General features: G+C 42.3%; 1 long non-coding RNA gene across 2 annotated transcripts; it reads right to left on the minus strand.

Annotated features, from left to right (window-relative positions):
- Positions 1-1,889: 1,889 nt before the first annotated feature.
- On the minus strand, positions 1,890-8,073 carry LOC129010207 (uncharacterized). Of its 2 annotated transcripts, none has more exons than XR_008492947.1 (3): positions 7,934-8,073; positions 6,012-6,205; positions 1,890-3,523 (listed from the first exon to the last, which is right to left on the minus strand). It is a non-coding gene; the product is annotated as an uncharacterized LOC129010207 (long non-coding RNA). The 2 variants fall into 2 exon arrangements; XR_008492948.1 differs by having other exon boundaries at positions 7,245-7,978.
- Between the last annotated feature and the right edge of the window lie 18,672 nt (positions 8,074-26,745).

Consider the following 26,745-nt stretch of genomic DNA (forward strand, 5'->3'; position numbering starts at 1 on the left):
ACTTACTCTAAAATTGATCACATAATCGCAAGTAAAACACTCCTCAGGAAATGCAAAAGAGCTAAAATCATAAGAAACAGTCTCTCAGACTACAGCACAATCAAGATTAAGAAATTCAATCAAAACTACATAACTACATGGAAATTGAACAACCTGCTCATGAATGACTCCTGGGTAAATCATGAAATTAAGACAGAAATCAAGAAGTTCTTTGAAACTAATGAGAACAAAGAGATGGCATACCAGGATTTCTGGGGCACAGCTAGGGCAATGTTGAGAAATTTATAACACTAAATGCCCACATCAAAAAGCTAGAAATATCTCAAGTTAACATACTAACATCATAACTAAAAGAATTAGAGAACCAAGAGCAAACAAACCCCAAGGCTAGCAGAAGACAAGAAATAGCCAATGTCAGAGCAGAACTGAAGGAGATGAAGACACAAAAAAACCCTTCAAAAAAAATTAGCAAATCCAGGAGCTGTTTTTTTGTAAAAAAAAAAAAAAAAAATAGATACACTGCTTGCCAGACTAATAAAGAAGAAAAGAAAGAAGAATCAAAGAAACACAATCAGAAATGATAAGGGGGATATCATCACCAACCCCACAGAAATACAAACAACCATCAGAGAATACTATAAACACCTCTATGCATATAAACTAGGAAATCTAGAAAAATTGATAAATTCCTGGACACATATACCCTGCCAAGACTGAACCAGGAAGAAATTGAATCCCTGCATAGACCAATAACATGTTCTGAAATTGAGGCAGTAAAAAATAACCTACCAACTACAAAAAGCCCAGGACCAGATAAATTTATAGCTGAATTCTACCACAGGTAAAAAGAAGAGCTAGTACCATTTCTACTGAAACTAGTCCAAAACATTGAAAAGGAAGAACTCCTCCCTAACTCATTTTATGAGGACAGCATCATCCTGATAATAAACCCTGGCAGAGATACAACAAATAAAACTTCAGGTCAATATCCCTGATGAATATCTATGCAAAAAATCCTCAATACAATACTGGCAAACTGAATCCAGTGGCACATCAAAAAGCTTATCCACCATGATCAACTTGGTTTTCTCCCCATGGTTGGTTCAACATACCCAAATCAGTAAGTGTCATTTATCACATAAAGCAGAACTAAAGACAAAACCACAAGGCTATTTCAATAGATGAAGAAAAGGCCTTCGATAAAGTTCAACATCGCTTCATGTTAAAAACTCTCAATAAACTAGGTATTGAAAGACCATACCTCAAAATAATAAGAGCCATATATGACAGACCTACAGTTAATATTATACAGAATGGGCAAAACCTGGAAGCATTCCCCTTGAAAACTGCCACAACGCAGGGATTGCTTCTCTCACCACTCCTATTCAACATAGTACTGAAGTGGCCAGGGCAATTGGGCAAAAGAAAGAAAGAAAGGGTATTCATATAGGAAGGGAGGAAGTCAAATTATCTTTGTTTGCAGATGACACAACTTTATATCTAGAAAACCCAATCATCTCAGCCCAAAAGCTTCTTGAACTGATAAGCAACTTTAGCAAAGTCTCGGGATACAAAATCAATGTGCAAAAACCACTAGCATTCCTATACACCAGTAATAGGCAAATAGAGAGCCAAATCATGAACTAACTCCCATTCACAATTGCTACAAAGAGAATAAAATACAGCTAACAAGGGATGTGAAGGACCACTTCAAGGAGAACTACAAACCACTGCTCAAAGAAATCAGAGAGGACACAAACAAATGAAAAACTATTTCATGCTCATGGATAGGAAGAATCAATATTGTGAAAATGCCACACTTTCAAGGAGCCCTTGAAATCACTGGGTTGGTTTTCTAGGGCTCCTGTAATAATAGGCCACAACTGGCTGGCTTAATACAACAGAAATTTATTTTCTCACAGATGTGAACTCTGGAAGTACAAAGTCCAGATGTTAGCAGGATTAGTTTCTACTGGAGGCTTTGAGGGAGATACTGTTCCATGGCTCTCTCCTGGATCCTGGCGGTTCTTGGCAACCGTTGGTGTCCCTTACCTTGTAGATACATCACTCAAATCTGTGCCTCCACTTTTACATGACACATTCTTCCATCTGTGTGTGTGTGTGTGTGTGTGTGTGTGTGTGTTTTCTTAAGAACAGCAAACATTGGATTTGGGAGGGCCCACTCTAATCCACTATGAACTTCCCTTAGTTTGGTTACATCTACAAAGACCCTGTTTGCAAACAAGGTCACATTTGAGGTTCTGAGTGGACATGAATTTGTCAACTCAGTTGGGAACGGATCAGTCTGAGGGCAAGATAAGAGGAGGAACTAAGCAGGAAGGTTGAGTGCAGAGTTTTGAGAAAAGTGTAGTCAGGGCTAAGACCTAAGCAACACTGTTCTACTCCTTTGGAGGAGAAATTTTTCCTTCTTTTAGCTTCCTTCAGCCACTGCTGTGACCACCTCATCCCAATTCCTCTCTGCTCCTTCATAGTCCTTAAAGGTTAGAAGCATGGGCTCTGCACTTCTGTGTCTTGCATTTCTAGATCCTGGTTCTCTGGTTGGCCATGTGTCCTCAGAGACTTATTTCCCTCTACTTCAGTTTTCTCTGGGAAAAAGGGATGACAACAATACCAGGTACATACAGCCATTTTGATAACTGAGCAGTGTAATGTTTATAAAGTGCTTGTCTCAAAGGAGTAAAGTATGGATTTAGGTAACTTGCCTATTTTTGAGTTGTCTTTTTATTGATTTGACTTACTTTATGCTAATGTCAAGCAATACTTTGGTCTTCTCTTTAATTTCTATATTTTATTTACCCCACTGCCTCTTACAGATGGTACAATGGGTAGAAAGTCCAGATTGTGTCCAGAGATGCAGCCAATCCTGTATATTGAGGAGGGTGAATTGAGTTCCTTGATTGGGTCAGTAGTTGTAGTTTCCCACATGCCAGGACATGGTCCCTAGCAATGCCCCACAATGGTAGCTGCAGCATTCGCTCAAACAAGATGGTGATGTCATGACATGAAATGGTCTCTCCTGGCTGTGGTCTACTGTTTGCAACTGGTATCATCTGGTTCTGGCATTTGTTGCTCACACTAACATATCAATGATAGGCCTATATATCATCCTGGTCAAGTGAAGGCCCAGTTGTTTCCTGGTCTCATTGGATGGTGCATTACAGGGCATGGCACTACATCCAGGACATGCTCAGAGTGGCTTACTACCTGTCAATCTTAGTAAAGTCAAACTCTCTGAGCCTCAGTTTCTTCACCTATAAATGGGGATGATATCTACCTCTTAAGACTGTGTATTAGGTTGTTCAGGCTGCCAGAACAAAACATCACAGACTAGTAGCTTAAACAATGGTTCTGAAGGCTGGAGGTCCAGGATCAAGGTCCTGTCTGGGTTGGATTCTGGTGAAGGCTCTCTTCCTGGCTTGCAGATGGTTGCCTTCTTGCTGTGTCTTCTCATGACTTCTTCTCTGTGCACAGGCAGAAAAAGAGATATCTGGTGCCTCTTCCCCTGTTTGTAAGGACATCATATTAAGACCCAATAGATTAAGAGGCCCTATCAGATTAAGGGCCAATACTTATGACCTCATTTAACCTTTATTACCTCCTTATAGACCCTATCTCAGTCATATTAGAGATTAGGGCTTCAACATGTGAATTTGAAATATATAACAGGCTGGGTGCAGTGGCTCATACCTGTAATTCCAGCACTTTGGAAGGCCAAGGCGGATGGATCACATGAGGTCAGGAGTTCAAGACCAGCCTGACCAATATGGTGAAACTCCGTCTCTACTAAAAATACAAAAATTAGCCGGGCATAGTGGCGCATGCCTGTAATCCCAGCTACTCAGGAGGTGGAGGTAAGACAATCACTTGAACCCAGGAGGAGGAAGTTGCAGTGAGCCGAGTTCACAACATTGCACTCTAGCCTGGGCAATAAGAGCAAAACTCTGTCTCAAAAAACAAACAAACAAACAAAAAACAAAATACATAATAGAGTATTTTGAGGATTGCAGAACACAGATCGTGCTCTGAAGATGGTAGCACTTTTGATGTGGGTCATAGTGGAGGTCAAGAAGGTTGCAGCAAATCAGGCTGATGAAGGAAAATCTGAACAGACAAGGACAAAGGTAAAACCCCCGATCTTTGGAGAAGGACTGAACGTCAACACCAGACCCCCTACTTGGCAGCATCCATGTTTTGCTGCACCTCTATTTATACTTGAATTCACTGTTTAATAATTATCTCTGGTTTTCTTTCCTTGATGCCACTTTCTCCCTCTCTTCCTACTTTCAGTCAGCCACCAGCTGTGCCTTACCTGCCTTCCCCGCTATCTGATTAGTTCAGACCTCCATCTTTTATGGCTTGGATTTGAACAGTAGCTTCCTGCTTTATCCAGTTCAATCCACTCTCACACTACAGACAGGCTGATTGTGTAAAATGTAGACTAGATCCTGTCACTTTCCTACTTGAAGGGTTTCAGTGACTTCCCATGATTAAGACAAACCCAAATTTGATAACAGGTTCATAGGGTCAACATTGCCTGCTCTAGCTCCTGCATGTCGCTCTGCCTGAGTGCTTGCCAACACCACCTTTTTTTATCCTCTGCCCATGCTGCTCTGCCTGCTCCTGTCTGCTCCCACACTCTTATACTTATACAACAAACACTTATTGAGATCTACTCTATGCTAGTCACTGAAGATTTAGAGCTAAATGAGTACATACCATTTTTTCACACTTTTTACCATACTTCACATAATCATTTCCTTGAAATTGCTTTTTGAGTTAAACACAAATTGAGCCAGGTGTTTGTCTTCGTAGAAATTTTAGCTCTAAAGAATTTATGGTAGATTATAATATGATCTACAGTATCAAACCGTAAAATGTAAAGTATCAGGAAGTAAAAAGAAATGTATCAGGAACCTAGTCCAAGACTCACTTTTCAGAGCTCAGGTTCCAAGCCACACAATCTGGAAAACCTTTTTTTGGAGGTTGGGTGGGATCTAGCCCATGTGCTCACAGGTACCTGTTCCTCCTCTGCTGACAGTTATTCCACTATGCTGAAGTTGCCTGTAGTCTCCCACATTAGACACTAAGCTCTGGGAGGCAGGGCAGCTGTGTCTGCAGTCTTATTGTTGTATCCCCTGCACCCAGCACAGCACCTGACACATGGCAGATGTTCAATAAATGTTGGTTGAATTATCATTTTAAAATCATTTTTAATATTTGTGCATGTATGTTCACAAAAGGCTTATTTACAATAGCTAAAAGATGGAAACAACCCAAGAGCTCATTGATGGATGAATGGATAAACATAGTGTGCTACAGATATACGTGAATATTATTTAGCCTTAAAAAGGAAAGAAACTCTAGCACACACTGCAGCATAGAGGAACCTTGAGGATATTATGCTAAGTGAACTAAGCCAGGCACTAAAGGAGAAACACTGTATAATTCCTCTTATGTGAGCTTCCTAGAGTCATCAAATTCATGGAGATAGAGAGTTAAACAATGTATGCCAAAGGCTAAGGGGAAGAGAGAATGGGGAGCTCATGTTTAATAGGTAGAGAGTTTCAGTTTGGGAAGATGAGAATGTTCTAGAGGCATATGGTGGTGAATGCCATAGATCTATAAACTTAAAAATGGGTAAGATGGTAAATTGTATGTTATGTGTATTTTACCACAATAAAAATGACCACACTGAAAATATTGCTTATGATATTCCAAGTGAAAAAAATAAAACCTCCAGGTAGTACTGTAGAGAGAGAGAAATGGATCAGTGGGGTATCTCCTGGTGACTGTGATCAAGATTCAGGAACCCGTGGTGGGCAGATCAGGTAAAGGCTCCCGCCTTAGTCAGGCTCATTGCCTCTGGACAGCCTCAGGTAACCCTCACACCTGCTCCAGACACTGCTGCTCATTTTTTAGTTTATTTCAATTGAGCTATTTAAAATGAACACTCAGGTTTACAGAAAACTCTACCCTTAGAGTATACTCACAAGGCTGTCTGCTAAGCAGGAGTGCATTGAAATAGGTTTCTCTGTAACTTCAGGAATGAAACATCATTAAGGCACCAGCAGCAGACTGTTTCCAAAGATGACAATATCTCCGTCTCCCACCTTGCAGGATTTTTGCGAGGAGACCTTGTCTTTCGTCCCATCAAGTGGTGGCATCTCTTTCTCTTCCCCTGAGTCTGAGATTACAGAAATGATGTTGTGTAGGCTTCCAAGGCAATGTCATGATAATGTTTGTGCTCTCTAGGGGAGCCAGGTGCGTGCGATGAAGAAGCTCAAGGTAAAAGACTGAATGAAGAGGCAGCACATGCGGTGAGGGAGGCCACGTGGGAGGCTGAACACTTGCTGTGTGAATGGCCTTCCAGCTCAGCCCAGCTGCCGTCCACCATGATTTCATGAGACACCCAGCCTGATGCCACATGGGACAGAGCAGGCCAACCAGGTCCTGCCCAGACCCAGAGAATCATTGGGTCATAATAATCATTGTTGTTCTAAGCCATAAGGTTTTGAAATGGCTTGATTTGCAGCAATATATAACCAAAACCACATCTTCTGCCAAATTAAGCATGAAGAGTGTAGAGTTGTATTATAGAAAGCTCTAGTGCAGTGCCCCCTCCAGTTTATATTCACTGTAATACTATTAAATAAAAAGGGAAGAAATCCACCTACAGCTCCCTCATCCCAATGATTCATTTATTTTCCTTTTTTCGTTTCTAGCCTGTGGTGGTGGGCATACATAGATAAGCAACGCTGTGGTTATCAAGTACATAGCATTTTGTAGCTTTTCCTTTCAGCTTTATAGCATTCATTCGCACGCTCAACAAACACTTATTGAGATCTACTCTATGCTAGTCACTGAGGGTTTAGAGCTAAATGAGTATATACCATGTTTTCACTTTTTTTTAAACCATACTTTACATAATCATTTCCTTGAAATTGTTTTTTGAGTTAAACACAAATTGAGCCAGGTGTTTGTCTTCGTAGAAATTTTAACTCTAAAGAATTTATGGTAGATTATAATATGATCTATAGTATCAAACTGTAAAATGTAAAGTATCAGGAAATAAAAAGAAATATATCATGAACCTAGTCCAATAGAATTACTCTAACTAAATATGAAGTACTGAGATTTCAGCCAAAACAAACATATAGTGAATTATTCTCATTGCTTGATTAAAGCAAGCACATCATTCTCCTAGTTGAAATGAAGATTCTGACCTCACCAAATGGGAGGAGTGGAAGGTGACTCCAAGGTGGGGAGGTGGAGGCAGCGCGTGTGAGCAGGTGTCTGCTCTTCAAAAGGCTTGACTGTGAAGAGGACAGAGTGTGTTGTGGTGGAGAGGGGCGGTCAGAAAGGAGGCACTGTTCGGATGCTGATGGCAAGGTCCCGTTAGAGAGGCAGTGACAGGATTCAAGGAGCAGAGGGGTTAAGTAGTGGGGCAGGGTCTCTAAGACGGCCTGGGGATGGGATCGGGAACTCATAAGGGAAGACTGGCCTCCCCCCATGAGAAGGGTCGCTGCCCTTCTGCCTTGTGACAAGAGGGAAGAAAGATAAACACAGATGAAAATAGGTTTGTGGATTTGGAAGGAAAATGAAGGTGTTTCCTGGCTAACAATGTCTATTTTTTTCCATTTAAAGTAGGAGATGAAGGAGAGTGTGGGACAGAGTGGTTGGAGGTTTGAAAGGGATAGAAAAGGTTCCCATGCTCCTTTTGTTGGATCTGCTGATGATCTATGCCGAGTTCAGACGGTTGGAAATCTGAATCCTGGAGCGGACTGAAGGAAAAAGATAGATTGGGCCATGAGTATCCCCAGGGCCTTGGCCTAATCTTCAGAGCAGGCTCCTGACCCCCAGGAAAAGCTGCCATCTAAACTGCTGTAGACTTGGGCTGCAGGTTCTCCAGCACCTGCTTTTCTGAGCCTGGTGATTCATGAAGACCCTGGAGACAGGCAGAGGGCACAGCCAATGGCACCGCTTCAGAAGAGTCTGAGGGGTGGAGAGGCAGTGGGCGGGACGAAGATTTCCGTTGTGCGTTTCCGTTGGGCGCGAGGCCTCATGGGATGGGAGGGAACCTGCGAGGCTCAGAACCACTGCAGTGGGCCAGAGACTCAGCGGGCCAGGCAGGATCCAGTCCCAGAGAAAAGGGACAGCAGGGCTGTGTGGTGTCCAAAGGTGGACAGCCTTCATCAGAGGCTGAAACCTAGAGAGAGGAAGAACCACGTCATGGGAACACAAGGAGGGATATGGAGCTGAGAGCAGTGATGGGTCTAAACTTGAGCAGACTTCATGGCAGCCATTCTCCCTTTCTGACTCCGAATTTTCTGGCTTTCTTTCCCTCCTAGGTGCTGTCACAGTTCTTCTGGTCTGAGTGCGTGACTCTCCTGAGAGTCTGAGGAGATGGCTGCAGGAGCAGTGGCTGGACCCATCTCTGTGCTGTGCTTGGGTGTTGAGAAATCTGCTGCTACATTAGTCGGTTGCAGTGGTTTGGCAGTGAATTGGCTTAATTGCCATATGCGGGGCAGTGGTGCATGTGGTCAGCATCCCCCAACTCATATCCATGAAGATTTCTGGTACCATGGCAACATCCCCTACTGCTTTGAAAGTGAAGACTTTCAGCCGTTATTGATTCACCCCAAATCTGAAGATCTTTAGCCATGTCTGGTCCAACTCCCTTGTGCTTGCAAGTCCAAACAACAGGACTCAGCAGGGAGCCCCAAAGAGTGGTAGACCTGGTAGACCTCTACATGTAGACCTGGGCTGGCTGCAGCATACCTCAAGATAGATGGGTCAGTTCTGGGAGTAAGGCAGGATTCTAAGTACAGTGAAACTTAGTGGTTTGTTTCCACTGAACCTCATCCTCTCCTAGTGGGACTGGCCACACCATCCTCTTCCCATTGGGACTCATCCAGATTTATTTAGTCCTCGCTGGAGACTCAAGTGAGGTGTTAAGACTGAGCCCACACCAAGGAGCTTGGGGAATCCCACAGGGCAGAACCAAGGTAAACCTACCCAGCAAGTCTAGCTAAGAATTTTCCTTTTGAGAAGAATTACCTTCTCTGTATTTAGGATTAGTGCTGGAGAAGCCAAAGTACAATTAAATAAATCTCAAGCTCTTAGTTCTAAGATTCTGAAAACTCTTCTAGATTTGAAGATACTGAAAGAAAGCTGAATGTCATAGGCATCTGGTGAGGACCAAATTACATAGTCTGTGTGAAAGAGTTCTGCAATGTTAACTGCATGCCATCCACCCATAGACACTCTTAGCATCACTATATATAGAGAAAACTAGAACAGCAAATGTTTATTTATTTTGAGACAGAGTCTCACTCTGTCACCCAGGCTGCAGTGCAATGGCACGATCTCGGCTCACTTCAACCTCTGCCTCTCGGGTTCAAGCAATTCTCCTGCCTCAGCCTCCTGAGTAGCTGGCACTACAGGCGCACGCCACCATGTCCAGCTAATTTTTATATTTTTTAGGAGAGATGGGGTTTCACCATATTGGCCAGACTGGTCTCAAACTCCTGACCTTGTGATCCGCCCACCTCAGCCTCCCAAAGTGCTGAGATTACAGGCGTGAGCCACTATGCCCAGCTGCAAATGTTAATTTTTTAAACGAGAAAACCAACTAAGGTAATCAGGAGTAGGCCCTGTCTCAGAGACAATATTTAGAGGAATACAAACATCATAATGCAAGGGAGAAAAGACTTTAAGAAGGGTGTTGTTCCTCCCAAACTTCAATCAGTTCAAAACTTGAAACTTGAAAGGCCTGTTAACAGGTAATGGTAGATACTGTACATGAAGAAACCTGAGCAGAAGAGGATTGTCACACAGGACAAGGTGAAGAGGGTGTAGACGGACATCTGCTTCCCCATGATTGCCCGTATAAGGCAGAGATAGGGGCTAGGGAAGCCATGGGTGCTGCAGTGGATGCTGGGTTGGCTCACCATAAGCAGGCGCTGAAACAGAAGGAACAGAAACACCCACCAGCTGCCATCCTGCAGGAGGAAGTAAAGGAGGTACAAAAGCAAGAGCATCTGAAAGTTCAGGATGGATTTCTTCGGAAAAGTGATGTGTTCCTGCATCACCACCACAGAGCCACCCTCCTCTTCACCTACTCCCAACTCCACTGACTTCCCCTTGACCTGTTTATGGTGAAGCTGAGCCTTGAAGAATTCCATAAGGAAGAGGAGGCCTATGAAGATGAAGACAAAGAAGTACAAAGTTCCTGTTATAGAATCATAAAACCTTTTTTTTTTCTCAAAACACACATTTGGAGAGGGGCAAAGATGGGGATTAGAATGACGACATTGCAAAGAAAGTATCATCAGTCACCTCATCCTGTACTACGTATATTAACTCCAAAAGTAATTTAAGTGCCTATCCTGTGCCTGAGGGTTGGGATCCTTCCAGGGATTCGTGGTGAGATGTACAGCAGGGGGCACCCAGGAACCCTGCCTTGCTGGGTGTACTCTGTGCTGCCCAAGTGAACATGATATTCCCAGGTCACCTAGTTGAATGTATTTGGGATTTCCCTCTAGTGTAGTCTTGGTCCTGAGGCTGACTGTGCCATAAAGACCACAGGATGGCACCCAGTGATTTTATGCTTCCTGTGTCCATGCCTTTGTCCAATCCTTTCCTTTTGAGTGCAGGCAGAGACTGTGACTTGCTTCTAACCAATAGGATATGGCAAAGGATGTCATTTCTGTGTTCCCAGTATGTTATGTAGAAGTCCACTTAAGCAGACTAGAGCAAAAGACTCTCCCTCACTGGCTTTGAAGAAGTAAGTTGCCATGTCATGAGAAGGCCAATGGCAAGGAATTTCATGCAGCTTCTTAGAGCTGAGAGTGATCACCAGCTAACAGCCAGGAGAAAAATGGGGACCATGGTCATAGAACTGCAAAGGAATTGACTTCAGCCAATAACTTTAATGAACTTTGAAGTGGATTCTTCCCCAGTCAAGCCTGCAGATGAGTGTACAGCCTAGTGTATACCTTCATTATTTCTTGGTGAAACCATGGACAAAGGACCCATGCTTTGTCTTCCATATCAACTGTGAGATGATATATGAGTTGTTACAAGATGCTAAGTTTTTGGAAATTTGTTACACAGCATTGGAAAACTAATGCACTCACTCTGGAGCCACCACAGTGGTACAAGAGTCAAGGGAAGCTGAGTAATCTCAGCATTAGGCATACATGGAGACAATTCTTGGCTTCTTGCCCAACCATACTTTAGGAGGACTGAGCATGTTTTAGCAGAGAGTGCTTGAGACAGAGACCACTGCTGCTGTGGCTTCTGCCTCTTCTCCCTAGATAAGAAAGCTCCTGCATTCTCAGCCCTGGAAAAATGCTCATGGTTCTGAATAGATCCATCCTGTTTTGGATTTGGGCTCAGCAAGGTGGGACATGAAGTCCCAGAACCATCAATTGCATATGCAATTACAAGTAAGTGACCTGCTGGACTCCATAACCTCAGCAGGTGCAAGGCTCAACAGTTGGAGATGCTTGCTGCCACTTCAACGCTCATCCTAGGCATCTTTGTGCACTGAGTAAGCTGCACAACTATTTGAAGGGCCCTGGGAGGCCTCTTTTTGAAACTCAGTTGGGTTTGTGGGAAGGCCAATACCCTGTGGGTGAAGTTCCACCCAATGAATGTCTGTAGTTCTGTAGAAGACAGGTTACCTCTCAGAGCTGTGGGACACTTTAGGGGTGAATCAGAGCCAAATGTTGCTGTATACCTAATGCCTAGAATTAATTTTTGGTACATAGTAGGGGCTCAATAAATATTATTGGGGCACACAGACTGCAACCATAGGCTCTCAGAGAATCTTGATGTTGTTTCTAGGGCTTGTAGGTCATGGTAATGCTATTCTCAGGCAAGTTCACTAAGAGTCAAAACTCAAATGTCTGGTTTACATCACAAGTAAACCTTTCATGGTCACTCTCCGTGGGTTTATCCTGGTTGCAGGCAATGGTTCTCAGTCATTAAGCCTGTACAGTCTTGTTTCAATGGATAGATGGAGGCTATCTCAGATGCTTCAGATTAACCACAAAGGAATGACAGTTTGGATAGCAAAACCAGTCAGTCAGCAGCTATATTTGAGCATTTACTTGTCTAGTTGAAGATTGTTCCAGGCAGAGGGAACAACTAGGGCCCTGACCTTGAGATGGTGTATTGATCAGTGTTCAATGGCCCTACAGGACAGAAATCATCTGGTGAGAACAGAAACCTCACCAGTAATTTAAGTAGGGAGAATGTAACACAAAGACTTAACTAGTAAAAAGTAATGACTCAAAGTGGCAAAAAAAGGACTTTAGGGCATCCAGAAGTAGCAACTGCAGGAATCAGCTTCTACGTCTTGGGCTGAGGAAGGAGCTAAGAATGGCATGGATTCAGATGATTAGGAAACTTACCAGAATGTGTGGGTTAGAGCACAGAGGGTATAGGTGGGAGGTGGTCCACAAGAACTACTTAGATGAGTGCTATCAAGCCTCCTGCACACCAGAGAACCAACTGCTGCACCAAAAAAAAAATAGCACACTGGAAGGAATTCCCTTGTTTCTACTATTACCTCTTAGTGTCCTTCCAGTATTATCTATTGACAAATTCTAACATCAATCCATCTGACAAAAGAGAAATTTTTACACGGTCCAGCTCCAGTGTCCAAAACAGGGCAAGAAAGGGTAGATTTGGAGCTGAGAGGCAATATGTTGATAACTGGCACAGTCTATCTTTTTCATCACTCAACTTCCATATATGTCCTTCTACACACATTTGAACAGTCAACAATGAAACAAGCTCCAGCTGTCCTTTGTACAAGTGAAGAAGTTCTCACACTTTCCCCAAAATGGAGACAATCACTCCCAAAAGACATTATTCATTGCTGATTATATTCAGTACCTCCAAGTTTAGTCACAGTCATTCTGAAAATTTGTTACCTGATAACTGAATTGTAAAGTTAACCTTCAACAACTTGTGTATAAAATCAGGGAAAGAAGAACAGAGAAAAAAATAGTTACCATATACAAATAAGTATATACACAAAAAGTATACAAATCTACTGCAATCTTTGTAATTAGTTATAAGGTCACAGTAGCTATCTTGTCTTCCTTTTCTACTTCCCATTCATTTTTTTGTCCTCATCCAGAAGCTTAACTAGATGGGGTTCTTATCCTAGTGGACTGACCCAAACCATCATTTATGAAGGGTATGACTCCCCAAGAGTCTTGACTTTTTCTTTTGTTTGCTGTAGTTTTCAACTAAACTTTACTATTGGGTGTGAAAAGTATGCAGGCTTCTAGATATAGCTCTCTTTGTCCCCCACTGTGTAGCAGCAACCCAATTTCTCATTGGCAATTGTGATCAATCACTTCAGCCAGTAGAGTGACCCTTTCTTCTTATTGATTCAGTGGTGTAAGCTACCCCAAAGTCAAGTGGCAGTCTATCTTCCAAATCAATGGAACCATTGTTATATCCTTTAATTCTCTCTTGGGAACTAAGACCTCCAAACCAGAAGAACTCTAGGTTGCTGAATGGGAGGCAAAAAATTCTGCTTGGGTTTTACTAGGTATAATAGTGTGTTTCTGTCACTTTCACCTTTGATTGCCAGGTACATATGTTTTGGCTGTATGGGAGATAACACCATATAGGGATCTCTGGTTCAAAGCATATACTGCAGCTTGTAAGACAGACAACATTCTTTCAGGGTGTTGTCTCACAATTGACAGCATAGCTGACTTTTCAGTGAGCCAGTCTAGCTTTCAGTTAAGCTAGCTGTTCCTGGGTGATGAGGTACTGTGGTAAGATTCCATGGGCATGGGCCTATTGCTATACTTCCTTTACTGTAAAATTTGCTCCTTGATCAGGCACAGTTAATGAGACATTTCATGAGTCTACAGAGAGTGGTGCTGACAGAAATATTTAAGGCAGGAAAGCTAAATCCTTATCCAGTAGATGTGTCTATTCTAGTGAGGAAAAATCTCTATCTCTCAATGGTGGAAGAAGTCCAGAGTAATCAACCTGCCATCAGGTGGCTGGCTGGTCCCCTGGGAAATGGTTCCATATGAGCCTCAGTGTTGGTATCTTCTGTTGGTAGATTAGGCACCCATCAGGAGCAGTGTCCAGTTCAGTGGGGATGTCCATATTTTTGAGCTCATGAATAGCCTCCATCTCTCCCACCATGGTCGCTGTATTCATGGGTCCCATTGAGCAGTCAATGGGGTGGCTGAGGAACATAGCTGACTGACCAAAATGGTGCACCATTTTGTCCACTTGATTATTGAGAGCTTCTTTGCTAGTGGATGTCTGATTTGGTGAGCATTTATGTAGGACAAAAATATCTTCACCCTCTGTGCTGGCTCTGAGAGTTCCTTCCACATACCTTTTCTTCAGAGTTCTTTGTCACCAATCATTAAGTCTCGTTCCTTTTAAGTCCCTCACCATCCAGATAAACTGTTAACAACTGCTCATGAGTCATGTAGATATTTAATTCTAGCTATCTCTTAGTACAGCAAACTGGGCAACCAAACGTACTGGTCAAAAATTTGCCCACTTGGACAATTTTCCTTCACTATTCCCTCTCCCACCCTGCAAAGATCATCAATTAATGGAGTCTTATGCTGCAGCTTTCTACTTTTGTGTGGTCAATATATGATGCAGACCCATCTGTAAACCAGTCTCTAGTTCTTTATTCCTAAGGCAGTTGGGCTAATGGAACTCTCCATGAGGCCACAGGCCTGAATTGAGGGAGAGGAGTTAATGTAGGAGGTGTTATAACGAAGGAATATAACTTACTTGTATCTGAAATCTCCTTGAGCTCAGATGCTTTTATAGCATTTCCACTTGATGATTGGTTTCTGCAGTTTATACCCAACCTTATGACTAACATAACACAAAGTTCATGATGAGAAGCTCAGCCTGCATGGTCACCTAAAATCCTATTGATGGCAGCAGCTGCTGCCATCACGCCAGCTGTAGGCTGCAGCCAGGAGGCATGGCTGGGGCTGCACACTCCATGGAGCTGGTGGGAGCCCTGTCCCTTCTGAGCTGGGGCAGGAGCTCCTCAGGTGCTGCTGTAGCTGCCCAAGCTGTGGCTGCCAACCCAGGTCCCCCACTCTAAGGAGCAGGTAGGAGCCCTGCCCCCATGGGCAGGGCTATAGCTGCCCAAACTGCAGCTGTGGATCCAAGCCTCCCTGTGCTCTTGTTGGGTGTGCCCAGGAGCAGGCAAGATCTGCCCTCCCAAATGCAGCTGCAGCCTCCCAACCCGTGGCTGCAGACCTGGACCTCCCACCTCCTGGACCAGGCAGGAACTGGGGACAAGTGGGAACCCCACCCCTTCTAAGTTGGCTGGGCAGGAGTTCCCTGTGTGCAGCTGCAGCTGCTCTCCCAGGTGCAGGACCTGGGCATCTCTGCAGCTTGCACCCTCGGGGGCCCGGAAAGTCCCCCATCCCTGCAGGCTCAGGGCTGCCTGGCCTCTCTCCTCTCCTAGTCCTTGCTCTGATACCAAGTGGGGTTGAGGCCAAGCCTGGGGGCCATGAATGGCAGCGGGAGGCAGACAGATTCCTGGAGAGAAGGGGGTGGGTCCCTGGTAAGGCCCCTCCTTCATGCCAGGGAGGGCCTGAAGGCTGGGGGCCGGGCTGCCGATCCCGAGGACTGGAGTTGGGACTTGCGGTGCCTGCTCCAGACTGCCCATGGCCATCCATGGACCATGCACTTCCTCCCCTCTGAGGTCCATAAAAGCCCCAGGCTCATCCAGAGTGAGGCAGAGGGCAGAAGACTGAGAGATGATGGGATGACCAGCTGTACAGAGGAGCTGCTCTCTCTGCTGGGAGCTTCAGATACTTACAGAGATCTCTGAATGACCTACCTGCAGAGAGCAGCCACCCTCCCCAGGGCCTCCTCTCTGCTGAGAGCTGAACACTTGATGGGACAACCTGCCTACAGAGAAAAGATACCCACTACAGGTATCCTCCGAGCTGTTCTAACACTAAATAAAGCTCCTCTTCATCTTCTTCACCCTACACTGGTCTGCTATCTCATTCTTCCTGGATGCAGGACAAGAACTCGGGCAAAGGCACCACTGGCCACAGAGGTTTCTGGGAAGAAAATTGACACCCCAGAGATCCCATAACACTATGATTAGATGTTTAATCTTTTCCAAGAGCCAGTAGCAAGCCAGAAGGTATTTCTCAAAAAAGAGAATGATTATCTGCAGAAGAGGGCATAGATGTATTTTAAAAATCTGAGACGTCTGCATTGTGATTATTCTATGAGTGCTTGCCAGAGGCTGTAAACACATTATTTTCCACAGACACTTAGAAAATAATTGGATCCACTGGATAATAAGGTAAGTGGAAGAGCAGCTTGCATTGCAGTCTGGACTTGCTACAGAACTTTCCCTTGCTTTGATCCTTACTCAAAACTGTCAGCCTAATGGGTGACTTAGTTCAAAATCAGGACACACAGTGCTTCCAAAATACAAAGAAGACCACCAAGAATTTTGCTTCTTTCTCTTGTGGTAAGTGGTGCAAGGCTCAGCATCTTGCCTTTCACCTTGGAGGTGATATCTTAACATGCTTCAGAGCATTGGCTTACCAGTAACTTCACTAAGCTGGTGGGCTTCCAATTTATGTGGTATTTATCTTTTGCCTTGTGGGACATGTATATGTTACAAAGTTATCTAAATTATTTGCTACTTCCTGCTTAGCAGATTCAATCAGCGTAATGTTATAAATATAGTAAACCATTGTTATGTTTAGTGGATTGCCAAATGATTGGGATTTCTCTGGGCTGTATTATGATAGAGAGCAAGAAAGTTGATGTAGCCCTGAGATAAGACTGTGAAAGTGTACTGTCCTTTTAAAAAAGCAATCTACTTATAGCTATCTTTTGCAAATTGGTGTGGAGGGAAAAAAAAACAGCACTAACTAGAACCACAGCTGCATACCAAGTGCCAGAGGCTGTGTTGATTTGCTCCAGTAAATATACCAACCACATCTGGGACAGTGGCTGCAATCAAAGTTTCCATCTGATTAAGTTACAATAATCCAGAGTCATTCCCAAAGATCCATCCAATTTTTGCATGGCCCCAACAGGCACGGAGATGAGAAACATATCGCTATTCGTGTTTCAAGCTTTTGATGGTGACACTGATTTCTGCATTTCCACCTGGGATGTGATGTTCCTTCTTGCTTAGTATCTTGATAGAGAAGGGAAGTTATAGGAGCTTCCTCTTAGCTCTTCCTATTCAAATCTCCCTCATCATAATGGTCAGAGAGCTAATGTGGGGATTCTTTCAGTTTCTGAGTGCATTGATTCTGATTATACATTTAGGATCTGGGAGAAGAGCCACAGGGTGAGTCTTTGGACCAACCAGATCCACTGTGAGTGGAACTTTGGCCAAGGCCATCTATCGCAGGAGCACCATAAGCTCCCACTTTGACTGATGAGATGCAGTGATATCTTGGGTCCTAAGGAATTAGCATCAATTCAGAACCAGTGTCTCATAATCCTTTAGAAGTCTGGGTGATTCTTTTTCTCCAGGGCTTGGTCACTCTAGTCAATGACTACAGATGTCTTCTCTGTAGACATTGTACATGTCTACAGAGGACTTGTTTGTGGAAAATCTTAGAGGGATATTTACTGTATATATTGTGACAATGCTGCAGAGTCCAGTTCTATCAACCAAGGGACTCTGGGGCTATAAGTTGGCTTAGATCTGGCAACTGGGTTAGAGGCCATGATTCTCCATTGTGGTGACTCAAACTAGATGTTTTTCAGTTAACTAGATCAGGAGTAAGCAAATCTTTTCTGTAAAGGCCAGATAGCAAATACTTTAAGGTTTGCAACCCAATTGGTCTGTTAACAACTACTCAACTTCCCTGTTGTAGCAGAAGAGCAGCCATACACAAATGGATGAGTGTGTTTTGTGTTTCAATAAAACTTTATTTACATAATACACAGAGGAAGAGATTCCCCCAATCACCTGAGCCTGTTTATGTTTTCTCTGTCCTTTCTTTAGAGAAACTTAATTGGGAGGTAATGGAGCCAAGTGAATGACACTTTTGTAGCTATTCATCTGCTTTCCAAAATGTGTTTAAAATTTAAAAACTCTATTAGATCTTCTTTTTAAAGAATAATGCTTTTAATAATTTAATTGTTATTATTTGCTGTACACCTACCTGCAAGATAGGTTTCTTAAGGTTGCTATGGTATTCTAAGCATATGATGTACATAAAGCATGAAACACTTGTAAAGCATAAAATGCCTCACCATTATCACGTATAGGAAGAAAATGATATGAAAAGGTAGATAATGCTCTTTAACAGGCATGAAAAGTTTAAGCTGCCAGAAGAAAGGTCAACAGTAGGATATGATCAGCCCAACAGAGGTTATTTTGAAAAGTTTTCTACAAATGGGAAAGGCCCTTCACTGACATCGAGTTCAACGACACTCTTTTCCTATCTTCGGTGAAAAAGAGTTTATAGTCATTTTCCACTCTTCTCATTTTTTCCCATCCTTTCTAGGGAAAAATGTTCTTTAATCAGCAGCTGCCACAATCTAAAAGGCTTTCAGACTGAGCTACTCCAGACCCAGCCTGAAGCACTTTGCCGGGGTCTGCAGGAAATATCTAGGCCTATTAGGACACAGTAGATCCCTTGTAAGTCACATTGGCTGCTCTTGCTCCAAGCTACATGCCAATTAGTCTGCAGGCTGCTATTTATTTTCAGTCATTGGAATCATGTCCACTTTTGGGTATCTCTCAAGAACCCCATGACTGGGAAACCAAACGATGCAAATGCCCAATGTTTGTCATCAACCTGGATCTCAAATGTGCTTGGCATAATCTACCTGAACCCTTAGAAGATTATTTTGGTGTTAGAAAATGTGAAAAAAAAAAGTGAATATTTTACAAGATAAGGAAGCAACTAGTTATATGCTGTTATTTGGAAGGAGAAATTGTAAAGGATTATTAAAAGAAAACCAGTTTTCTATGAGTTGCAAAGGCTATCACTGTGTGTTTCTATTCTCTCAAAGTTGCTGAAACTGCTCTACATTCTCTTTCTTGTTGTAATACCAAAAATTGAAATGCACTGCTCTAGGATGTGTCATTGGTTTAACTCAAGCTGCAAACTACAAGGCACTATATTTCTAACATTTCTATAACAAAACGAGGAGGACTGAATAGTTGGAGCAGATGTGAGAAGTGTTCAGAGATTTGGGGCCCAGAGGCAGAACTTTAAAGAACAGTTGAAATTCTGAATGCACTCAGAAAAATGATCTCAAAGTCACTTTAAAAATGCAGCTTCACATCAGCCAGCTCATGAGAGGCTCTTTGTGAGAGGATACCCCTCCCTGATATAACACGGACTTTCCTCCAAACAAATTCAACCTGGAAGAAAATCCCCCCAATTAATCAGCTCATTCCTTTCAGATCATTCATCTTACATCAGGTGGGTCCACCATCAATACTATTGCGGTGCATATGCAAACCACATATGTAAAAACACTGGCAAAAATATTCAGGTGTCCAAAGAGGTTAACACCTCAAGACAAAAGTTCAACTCCTATCACATGTCCAACTTTAATAAGAAACATTTTCTTTCCAACTCTGTTTCCTCCTGTTTACAGTGCACTTTCTCCAAGCCCCCAACCTCAATTGGGACCACAACAAAAGCTCATGCTAGCAGATCCTGAGCAGGATGTTTTTCTGACTGACACACTCAGAGAGAAGAAAGACCCCTCGAAATGTTGCTCACCAGGAGGAATGGGGCTGTCCGGGTGTCATTCTGGCTCTTTCTACTACTTGCCTCCATTAGCTATTTCTTCTTCTTTTAAAGAAAGGCACACCTCTCACACATTCTAACAATACCCCCTACCTGGAGGGAAATTACTTCCCAGGGTGCCAGACAAGTGTCCAATTCGAAATATCGGTGCTTTTCTGGTCAAAGTGGAATAACAGGGACCAGATGTATCCTCTGCCTTAAACACCACCACTGCCACACCTTAAAAAGTAAAATACATGAATCAACAGGTGATCTCTGAGGGATGGGAAACAAACAAGGTGAGCCCTATAACTGCTCCAGCTAACAGGCTTGAGAGCGTTCCTAGGCTGCGGTGCAGGGAGGCAGAACTGAGGTGGGTTCCCCGATGTGAGGAGATGAAGCTTGGTCCTGGGAGACCTGGGCAGCGAGAGTTCACAGGGGAGAGTTCCAGAGAGTAGGGAGCTGCACAGACAGCCAACTCCAGAGAGCTGCAGAGGGACTCCCATGGGAATCAGCGCGTGCATGTGAGGAAGCTACCCAGGAAAGAATGATCAAAAGAGGGAACAGAGACTGTGCTGACACTGGGCTGGAAACAATGACTGCTCCCACCAAGCAGACTGGAATAACTCTTAATTCCCAGGGCAGTGAACAAAGTACTCAGGAAGGTTTTGCTTCAGTAGTGAGGAATAATTAACCTGAGACTGGGCTCTGTTTCAGAAGTGCCTAAACATCATAAGTGTAAGACCTGAAAAGAGCAAACTGTTTCAAGTAACTCAATTGCATAGAACAAAGCTCAAGAAAATCTACAGAAATAACAAAAATTTCAATCATTCAACAATGTCATCTAATCAAAGACAACGAGGCATGTGAAGAGGCAAGAACATACAACCCACAACAGAGAAGAATGAGTCAATTAAAATCCATGTAGAACTGACCCAGGTGTTAGAATTAGCAGAGAAGGATATTGAAAGAGTTCCTTTCTACCAAAAGCTTGTAGAAGAATCTTTCTAGCAGCTTGATTTGTAATTGCTAAAAACTGAAAACAATCTAGGTGTTTATACAGTTGAATAAGCAGAATACTTGGTGATAAAAAAGATTTTCTAAGAGATGCAACGACATTAATGAATCTCAAAAACATCATGCTAAGCGAAGAAAGCCAAACTTAAAAAACGCATTATATGATCCCATTTATTTAAGATTCTCAAGCAGGTGAAGTTATTCTATGATACTAGATATTATATCTGTGGTTGTTTTGGAACTGGGGAATCAACCGAAAAATAATGCAAGGAAAATTTTAGGGCAAATAAATAGTTTCAATATTGGTAGGAATGTGAGTTTCAGGAATGTAGGCATTGTAAAAATTGATCAAACTGTACAAACTGTCCATTTCATTCAATAAAAATTTTTTCAAAATATTTTAACAATCCAATAGAAAAATAGGTACTTTGTATAAAAGCAAATAAAATAGTTGATAATAAACAAATGAAACTGTGCTTAGCGTCATCAGGATTCCTTGAAAAATAAACTAGAACCACAGTGAGATACCATTTTGCACCCACCAACTTGATGATATTTTAAAATCTGACAGTATTTGACACCGTTTCATCACATACTCTGCTGATGCAATATATATGGAAACACCACTTTGGGAAACATTTTGGCTTACTTAGTAATGAAGAAATCCATTCTCTGTGCCCTGAAATGCCACTCTTAGAAATATTTCTTTTTTAAAAAAGTATTGAGTATCAAAGATTTGTGGAACTTGTTCATAACAACAGGGTTTGTGATAACAAAAACCTGAAAACCTGAAGATTTACTTAAAGAATTATAAATAGCAATATAGTCAAACATGGGTTGAATACATTCATAAAGAATTAGAATTAGGCCAGGCACAGTGGCTAATGCCTGTAATCCCAGCACTTTGGGAAGTCAAGGCTGGCAGATCACCTGAGGTCAGGAGTGCAAGACCAGCCTGGCCAACATGATGAAACCTCTTCTCTACTAAAACTACAAAAATGAGCCGGGTGCAGTGGCGCAGGCCTGTAATCCCAGCCACCCGGGAGGTTGAGGCAGGAGAATCTCTTGAGCCTGGGAGGCGGAGGTTACAGTGACCCAAGATCGAGCCACTGCACTCCAGCCCAGGCAACAGAGCGAGACTCCATCTCAAAAAAATAAAAATTAAAAAAAAGAGGCCAGGCTTGGTGGCTCACGCCTGTAATCCCAATGCTTTCAGCAGCCAAGGCGGGCGGATCACTTGAGGTCAGGAGTTCTAGGCCTGGCCAGTGTGGTGAAACCCCATCTCTACTAAAAATACAAAAATTAGACAGGTGTGGTGGCGGGCATCTGTAATCCCAACTACTCCGGAAGCTGAGGCATGAGAATCACTTGAACCCGTGAGGCGGAGGTTGCAGTGAGCCGAGATCACGCCACTGCACTCCAGCCTTGGTGACAGAATGAGACTCGGTCAAAAAAAAAAAAGTAGAATTTAATGAATTTCAGCTACATGAATACATAGATGAATCTCAGGGGTATAAAGTCAAATGGGAAAAACGTTTCCAAAGAGTACCTACAGTATGCTTCTATCTGTTTATATCTCAAAAACATGCACAACTAAACCATATGATACTTAAAGGCACAAACACATGATAAAACAACAAGGACAAGAAGGGAATAATTAACACAATTCTAAACACAGAGTTCGAGAAGGGAGTAGAGCTGGGGAAGGAAATGCAATACAAAAGTATACATTATATTGTATTATTTAAACTTTATATGTGTTTTACTAAAATTCTTTCTTGCTCACTTTATTTAACACAAAATTTGGTAAAAAGTGAACCAAAAAGAATATAGAAGGGTAGACTAAGGAATGTGAGATAAAATGCTGAATATGTAAGTTTTTATTATCAATGACAACCTCAAAATCATTATAAAACTCCATTATAAATCTGCCAAATTCTTAATGTGGAAATTTCTCATTTAAAATTATAAGATCACCATGTAATGAAGGCAGAACTGAAAGACTATTAGTGAATAATGTTGTTTATAAAACCATGCACCCAGATAAATGTCAAGGTATTATGAAAAGTATTATTTATTCCCAGCCCATAATTAATTGAATGCCCTGTGGAGGCAAGACGCTCTAGTATAAAGGTTTTTGTCATTTTTATAAAGATGTTTAATAATCTGCTATTTCACAACACTTGATTATGTGGAAGTGTTATTCATCTTCCCTGCATAAACTTTCAAAGTCATCAGAAGTAAACAGGGAATGACTTTGGAGGGAGGAAAAGCGGCATATAAGGTCCCATTTTGAAACACCTAATATTCAAATTCAAAGTGTTATTCCTTTCCTTCTGAATACTGATATATGCTCAGTGCATGCATGTATGCAAACACGTAAGAGATATCTGGAGGAACTGCATCTGAATCTGAATAATGGATTGCCTGTGAAGGGAGACAAATTCTATTCTGACCTTTCAGCCTTTTGCAAAACCAAAGTCTCCATATGGAGATCTGCCTAGATTCAGGATTCCACATCCTGACTGAGTTGCCAAGTATTGGCCCAAAGGACAGAGAAACACCATGTGTATACTGTACAGTGTGTTCTGATTCACCTAACAGTGCTCTGGAAAAACATGCAGTGCAGTCTCAGGGAACACATTCAGCCCTGCAATCCTGGGAGAGTGGTTGCCCACATTCTGGGCTGCTGGGCAAGGGTGGATAAATTACAGAATGTGAGGCTTGGGAGAGGAGATGCAGCCTGCCTGGTAAAATTGCCCGATTTCTGCCCTAATCTTTGTTCAACAGATGTTTTTGATAATTTTTTTTGTAATATAAAAACAATTAATGTGAAAGCTACTTTCAGAGATATAGGGTGTATTAGGCCATTCTTGCATTGTTATAAAGGAATACCTGAGACTGGATAAATAATAAAGAAAAGAGATTTAATTGGCTCACAGTTCTGCAGGCTGTACAAGCATGGAGCCAGCACCTCTTCAGATGCTGGGGAGGCCTCAGGGAGCTTTTACTCATGGTGGAAAGTGAAGTGGGAGCAGGTACATCACGTGGTGAGAGCAGGAGCAGGGCTTGGGGGAGGTGCTAACATACTTTTAAACAACCAGATCTAGTGAGAACTAACTCACTAACATGAGGACAGTACCAAGCCACGAGGGATCCACCCCTATGAACCAAACACCTCCCAGGCCCCACCTCCAACACTGGGGATTACATTCCAAAATGAGATTTGGGTGGGACACACATCCAAACCATACCATAGAGGACTTTTAAATACATTATTCACTGTTAGTAACAGGGATTCTACTGTCTCCCCTATCTTCATATAAGTCCAGAATGCTCTCCCTAGATATGTAATGAAGCCTCTTCACCTAATCCCAATCCTAATGGCCAAGACAGGAATAAAAACAAAGCTATAGACCAACGTCGTTCCCCCATGACGACAACAAATACTTGCTGCTCTTGGGTATATTTGGAAAACTCCTTCTCTTTGCTCTGCACACACGACTAATGTCACAAGGATTTATGAAATGGGTTGAATCTTTTAGCCCTTAAATCCTAAAAATCCCAGCCTGGTTAAGTGCTGGGCATACAGCAAAACATAGTGGTTCTAAGCTATTCTGGAAAAGTCACTGAGGCATCAGCAGCATATAAGGAAAGATCCCTCAGAACAGGTCAGAAAAAGCTAGAAATCAAGTCAGTTAAGGCAATACCCCCAATATAGAAACATTTAAAGAGGGGAAACTGGTTTCTATTGAGAAATTAAATGTAGACTTAAAAGATTATCCCTTTCCAAAAATCTACTTATCATGCAATTACTACCAAATGTATTAAGGAGACAATAACTTACGTAAACATGGTAACAGGTCAGCAGGCCATCTTCTCCACAACCTTCCAGGAGACACTGCTGAACACAGCAGGGGTGCAATGCTATACTCCTTCTAATAGGCAAGGATTATTGCTAAATCCCATTAAATTGCACAAAATATCAAAATACAGTAGGAATTTATAACCCACAATGGCACAGGAGCTCTGCATCTGAAGAAATATGCTGCTTCATTTATTGTGTGTACTATAGCCCTGCGTGCGTGGTCAAAGCAAAAAGAAGACAAAGGGGGAAAAGTTTCAGTACTGTAGCCCCAGACCAGTCACCTAAAACACAAAGTCTGGGAGTTTGCATATTATATATACAATTTGGTTTACATTGAAACAAGAGTCTCAACTGATGGTAGAAAAGTTGGGGATTTGCAGAGGGTAACAGTAAAGCTTTATTTGAAGCTTAACTTATAAGTTAAGCTTTCCATTTAAGTAGTGAGTTTCAAGCAGAGCATTGTCTGACCACACAGACTGCATTAAGTATCTTCTTCTAGTTCAAGAGTAGAAAACCTTTTAAAAGATTCTAGAGGCTATTGTGAATAGCCTGAAGCTGGAAACCATCATTCTCAGCAAACTATCGCAAGGACGAAAAACCAAACACCGCATGTTCTCACTCATAGGTGGGCATTGAACAATGAGAATACATGGACACAGGAAGGGGAACATCACACACTGGGGCCTGTTGTGGGGTGGGGGGAGGGGGGAGGGATAGCATTTGGAGATATACCTAATGTAAATGACGAGTTAATGGGTGCAGCACACCAACATGGCACATATGTATATATGTAACTAACCTGCATGTTGTGCACAGGTACCCTAAAACTTAAAGTATAATAATAAAAAAAAAGATTCTAGAGGCTTCATAGCAGAAAGAAATTAATATCTTGTTGAAATTACAGGGCACACAGTAAGAACATGACACAATATAGTGCCTTAAAAGTCAGGTTGCATTTTTACATCAAGACCCTATTAAGTTGGCTCAGGGAACAAGACTCCACCAGAGAAAAGGGGGTGGAGGCAGATTCCCAAAGACTCTTTAGGCTTGGGGGGAAACAATCAATAATAGAGCAGACATGTGAGTCCAGGTGGAGGTGGAGAGGGTTAAGATGATAAAAAACCTCAACAATAATGGCCAAAAGGCCCACTCCACATGTCTGAGATTGGGAAGTGTGAGAAGGAGCCTTAAAAATTATCCAATGCTAGGGAGACCGAGGTGGGCGGATCACCCGAGTCAGGAATTCAAGACCAGACTGGCCAGCATGGTGAAACCCTCTCTACTAAAAAAATACAAAAAATTAGCCAAGTATGGTGGTGTGTGCCTATAATCCCAGCTATTAGGGAGGCTGAGGCGGGAGAATTGCTTGAACCCATGAGGCAGAGGTTGCAGTGAGCTGGGATAGCACCATTGCACTCCAGCCTGGGCAACAAGACTGAGGCTCCATGTCAAAAAAAAAAAAAAATCATCCAATGCCTCATTTTATAAATCAGGATAAATAATACCAAAGGGATTAACTGAGTTTCTAATCCCCAGGATTTTGACATAGATGTTCTTACTCCAAATCCTTCAGACCCACTTTTAATCCACTCCAACCCAGCAAACACAGATTCTGGAGGCAAACTGCAAAGGTTGAAGTCCTGACTCCTTGACTTGTTAGTAGTCGGCCTTGAGTCGAGTTAAACTCTCTGTCTCTTAATTAAAATACCTAATTCAAAAAGTTATTGTGGGGATTAAATGAGCAAATGTAGGAAAAATGTTTTTATGGTTCTGGGCATGTAGTGTTATGCTTTATATGGTTAGCAATTATTATCTTTAATGTCATTATTAATTATGGGAACATAAGGAAAGTGGCAGAAAAGCAAATTACAGTTTTTCAAAAATGCTTTCCATTTTAAAAGTGGTAAAGGAGCCATCTTCACCAATAAGACCAAAGCATAAAAATGTGACCACTCTTTAATTTAATTCTTTATAGTTGCATGAAGATCAGAGGTTACTCTCTTCCTGCCAAAAAGCCACTGACATTTATTAAAAACATTCTTAAATTCAAGATCAGGGGTTGGAGAAAAG

Source organism: Pongo pygmaeus, chromosome 10 (assembly GCF_028885625.2).
Source record: "Pongo pygmaeus isolate AG05252 chromosome 10, NHGRI_mPonPyg2-v2.0_pri, whole genome shotgun sequence".
Classification (NCBI taxonomy): domain Eukaryota; kingdom Metazoa; phylum Chordata; class Mammalia; order Primates; family Hominidae; genus Pongo; species Pongo pygmaeus.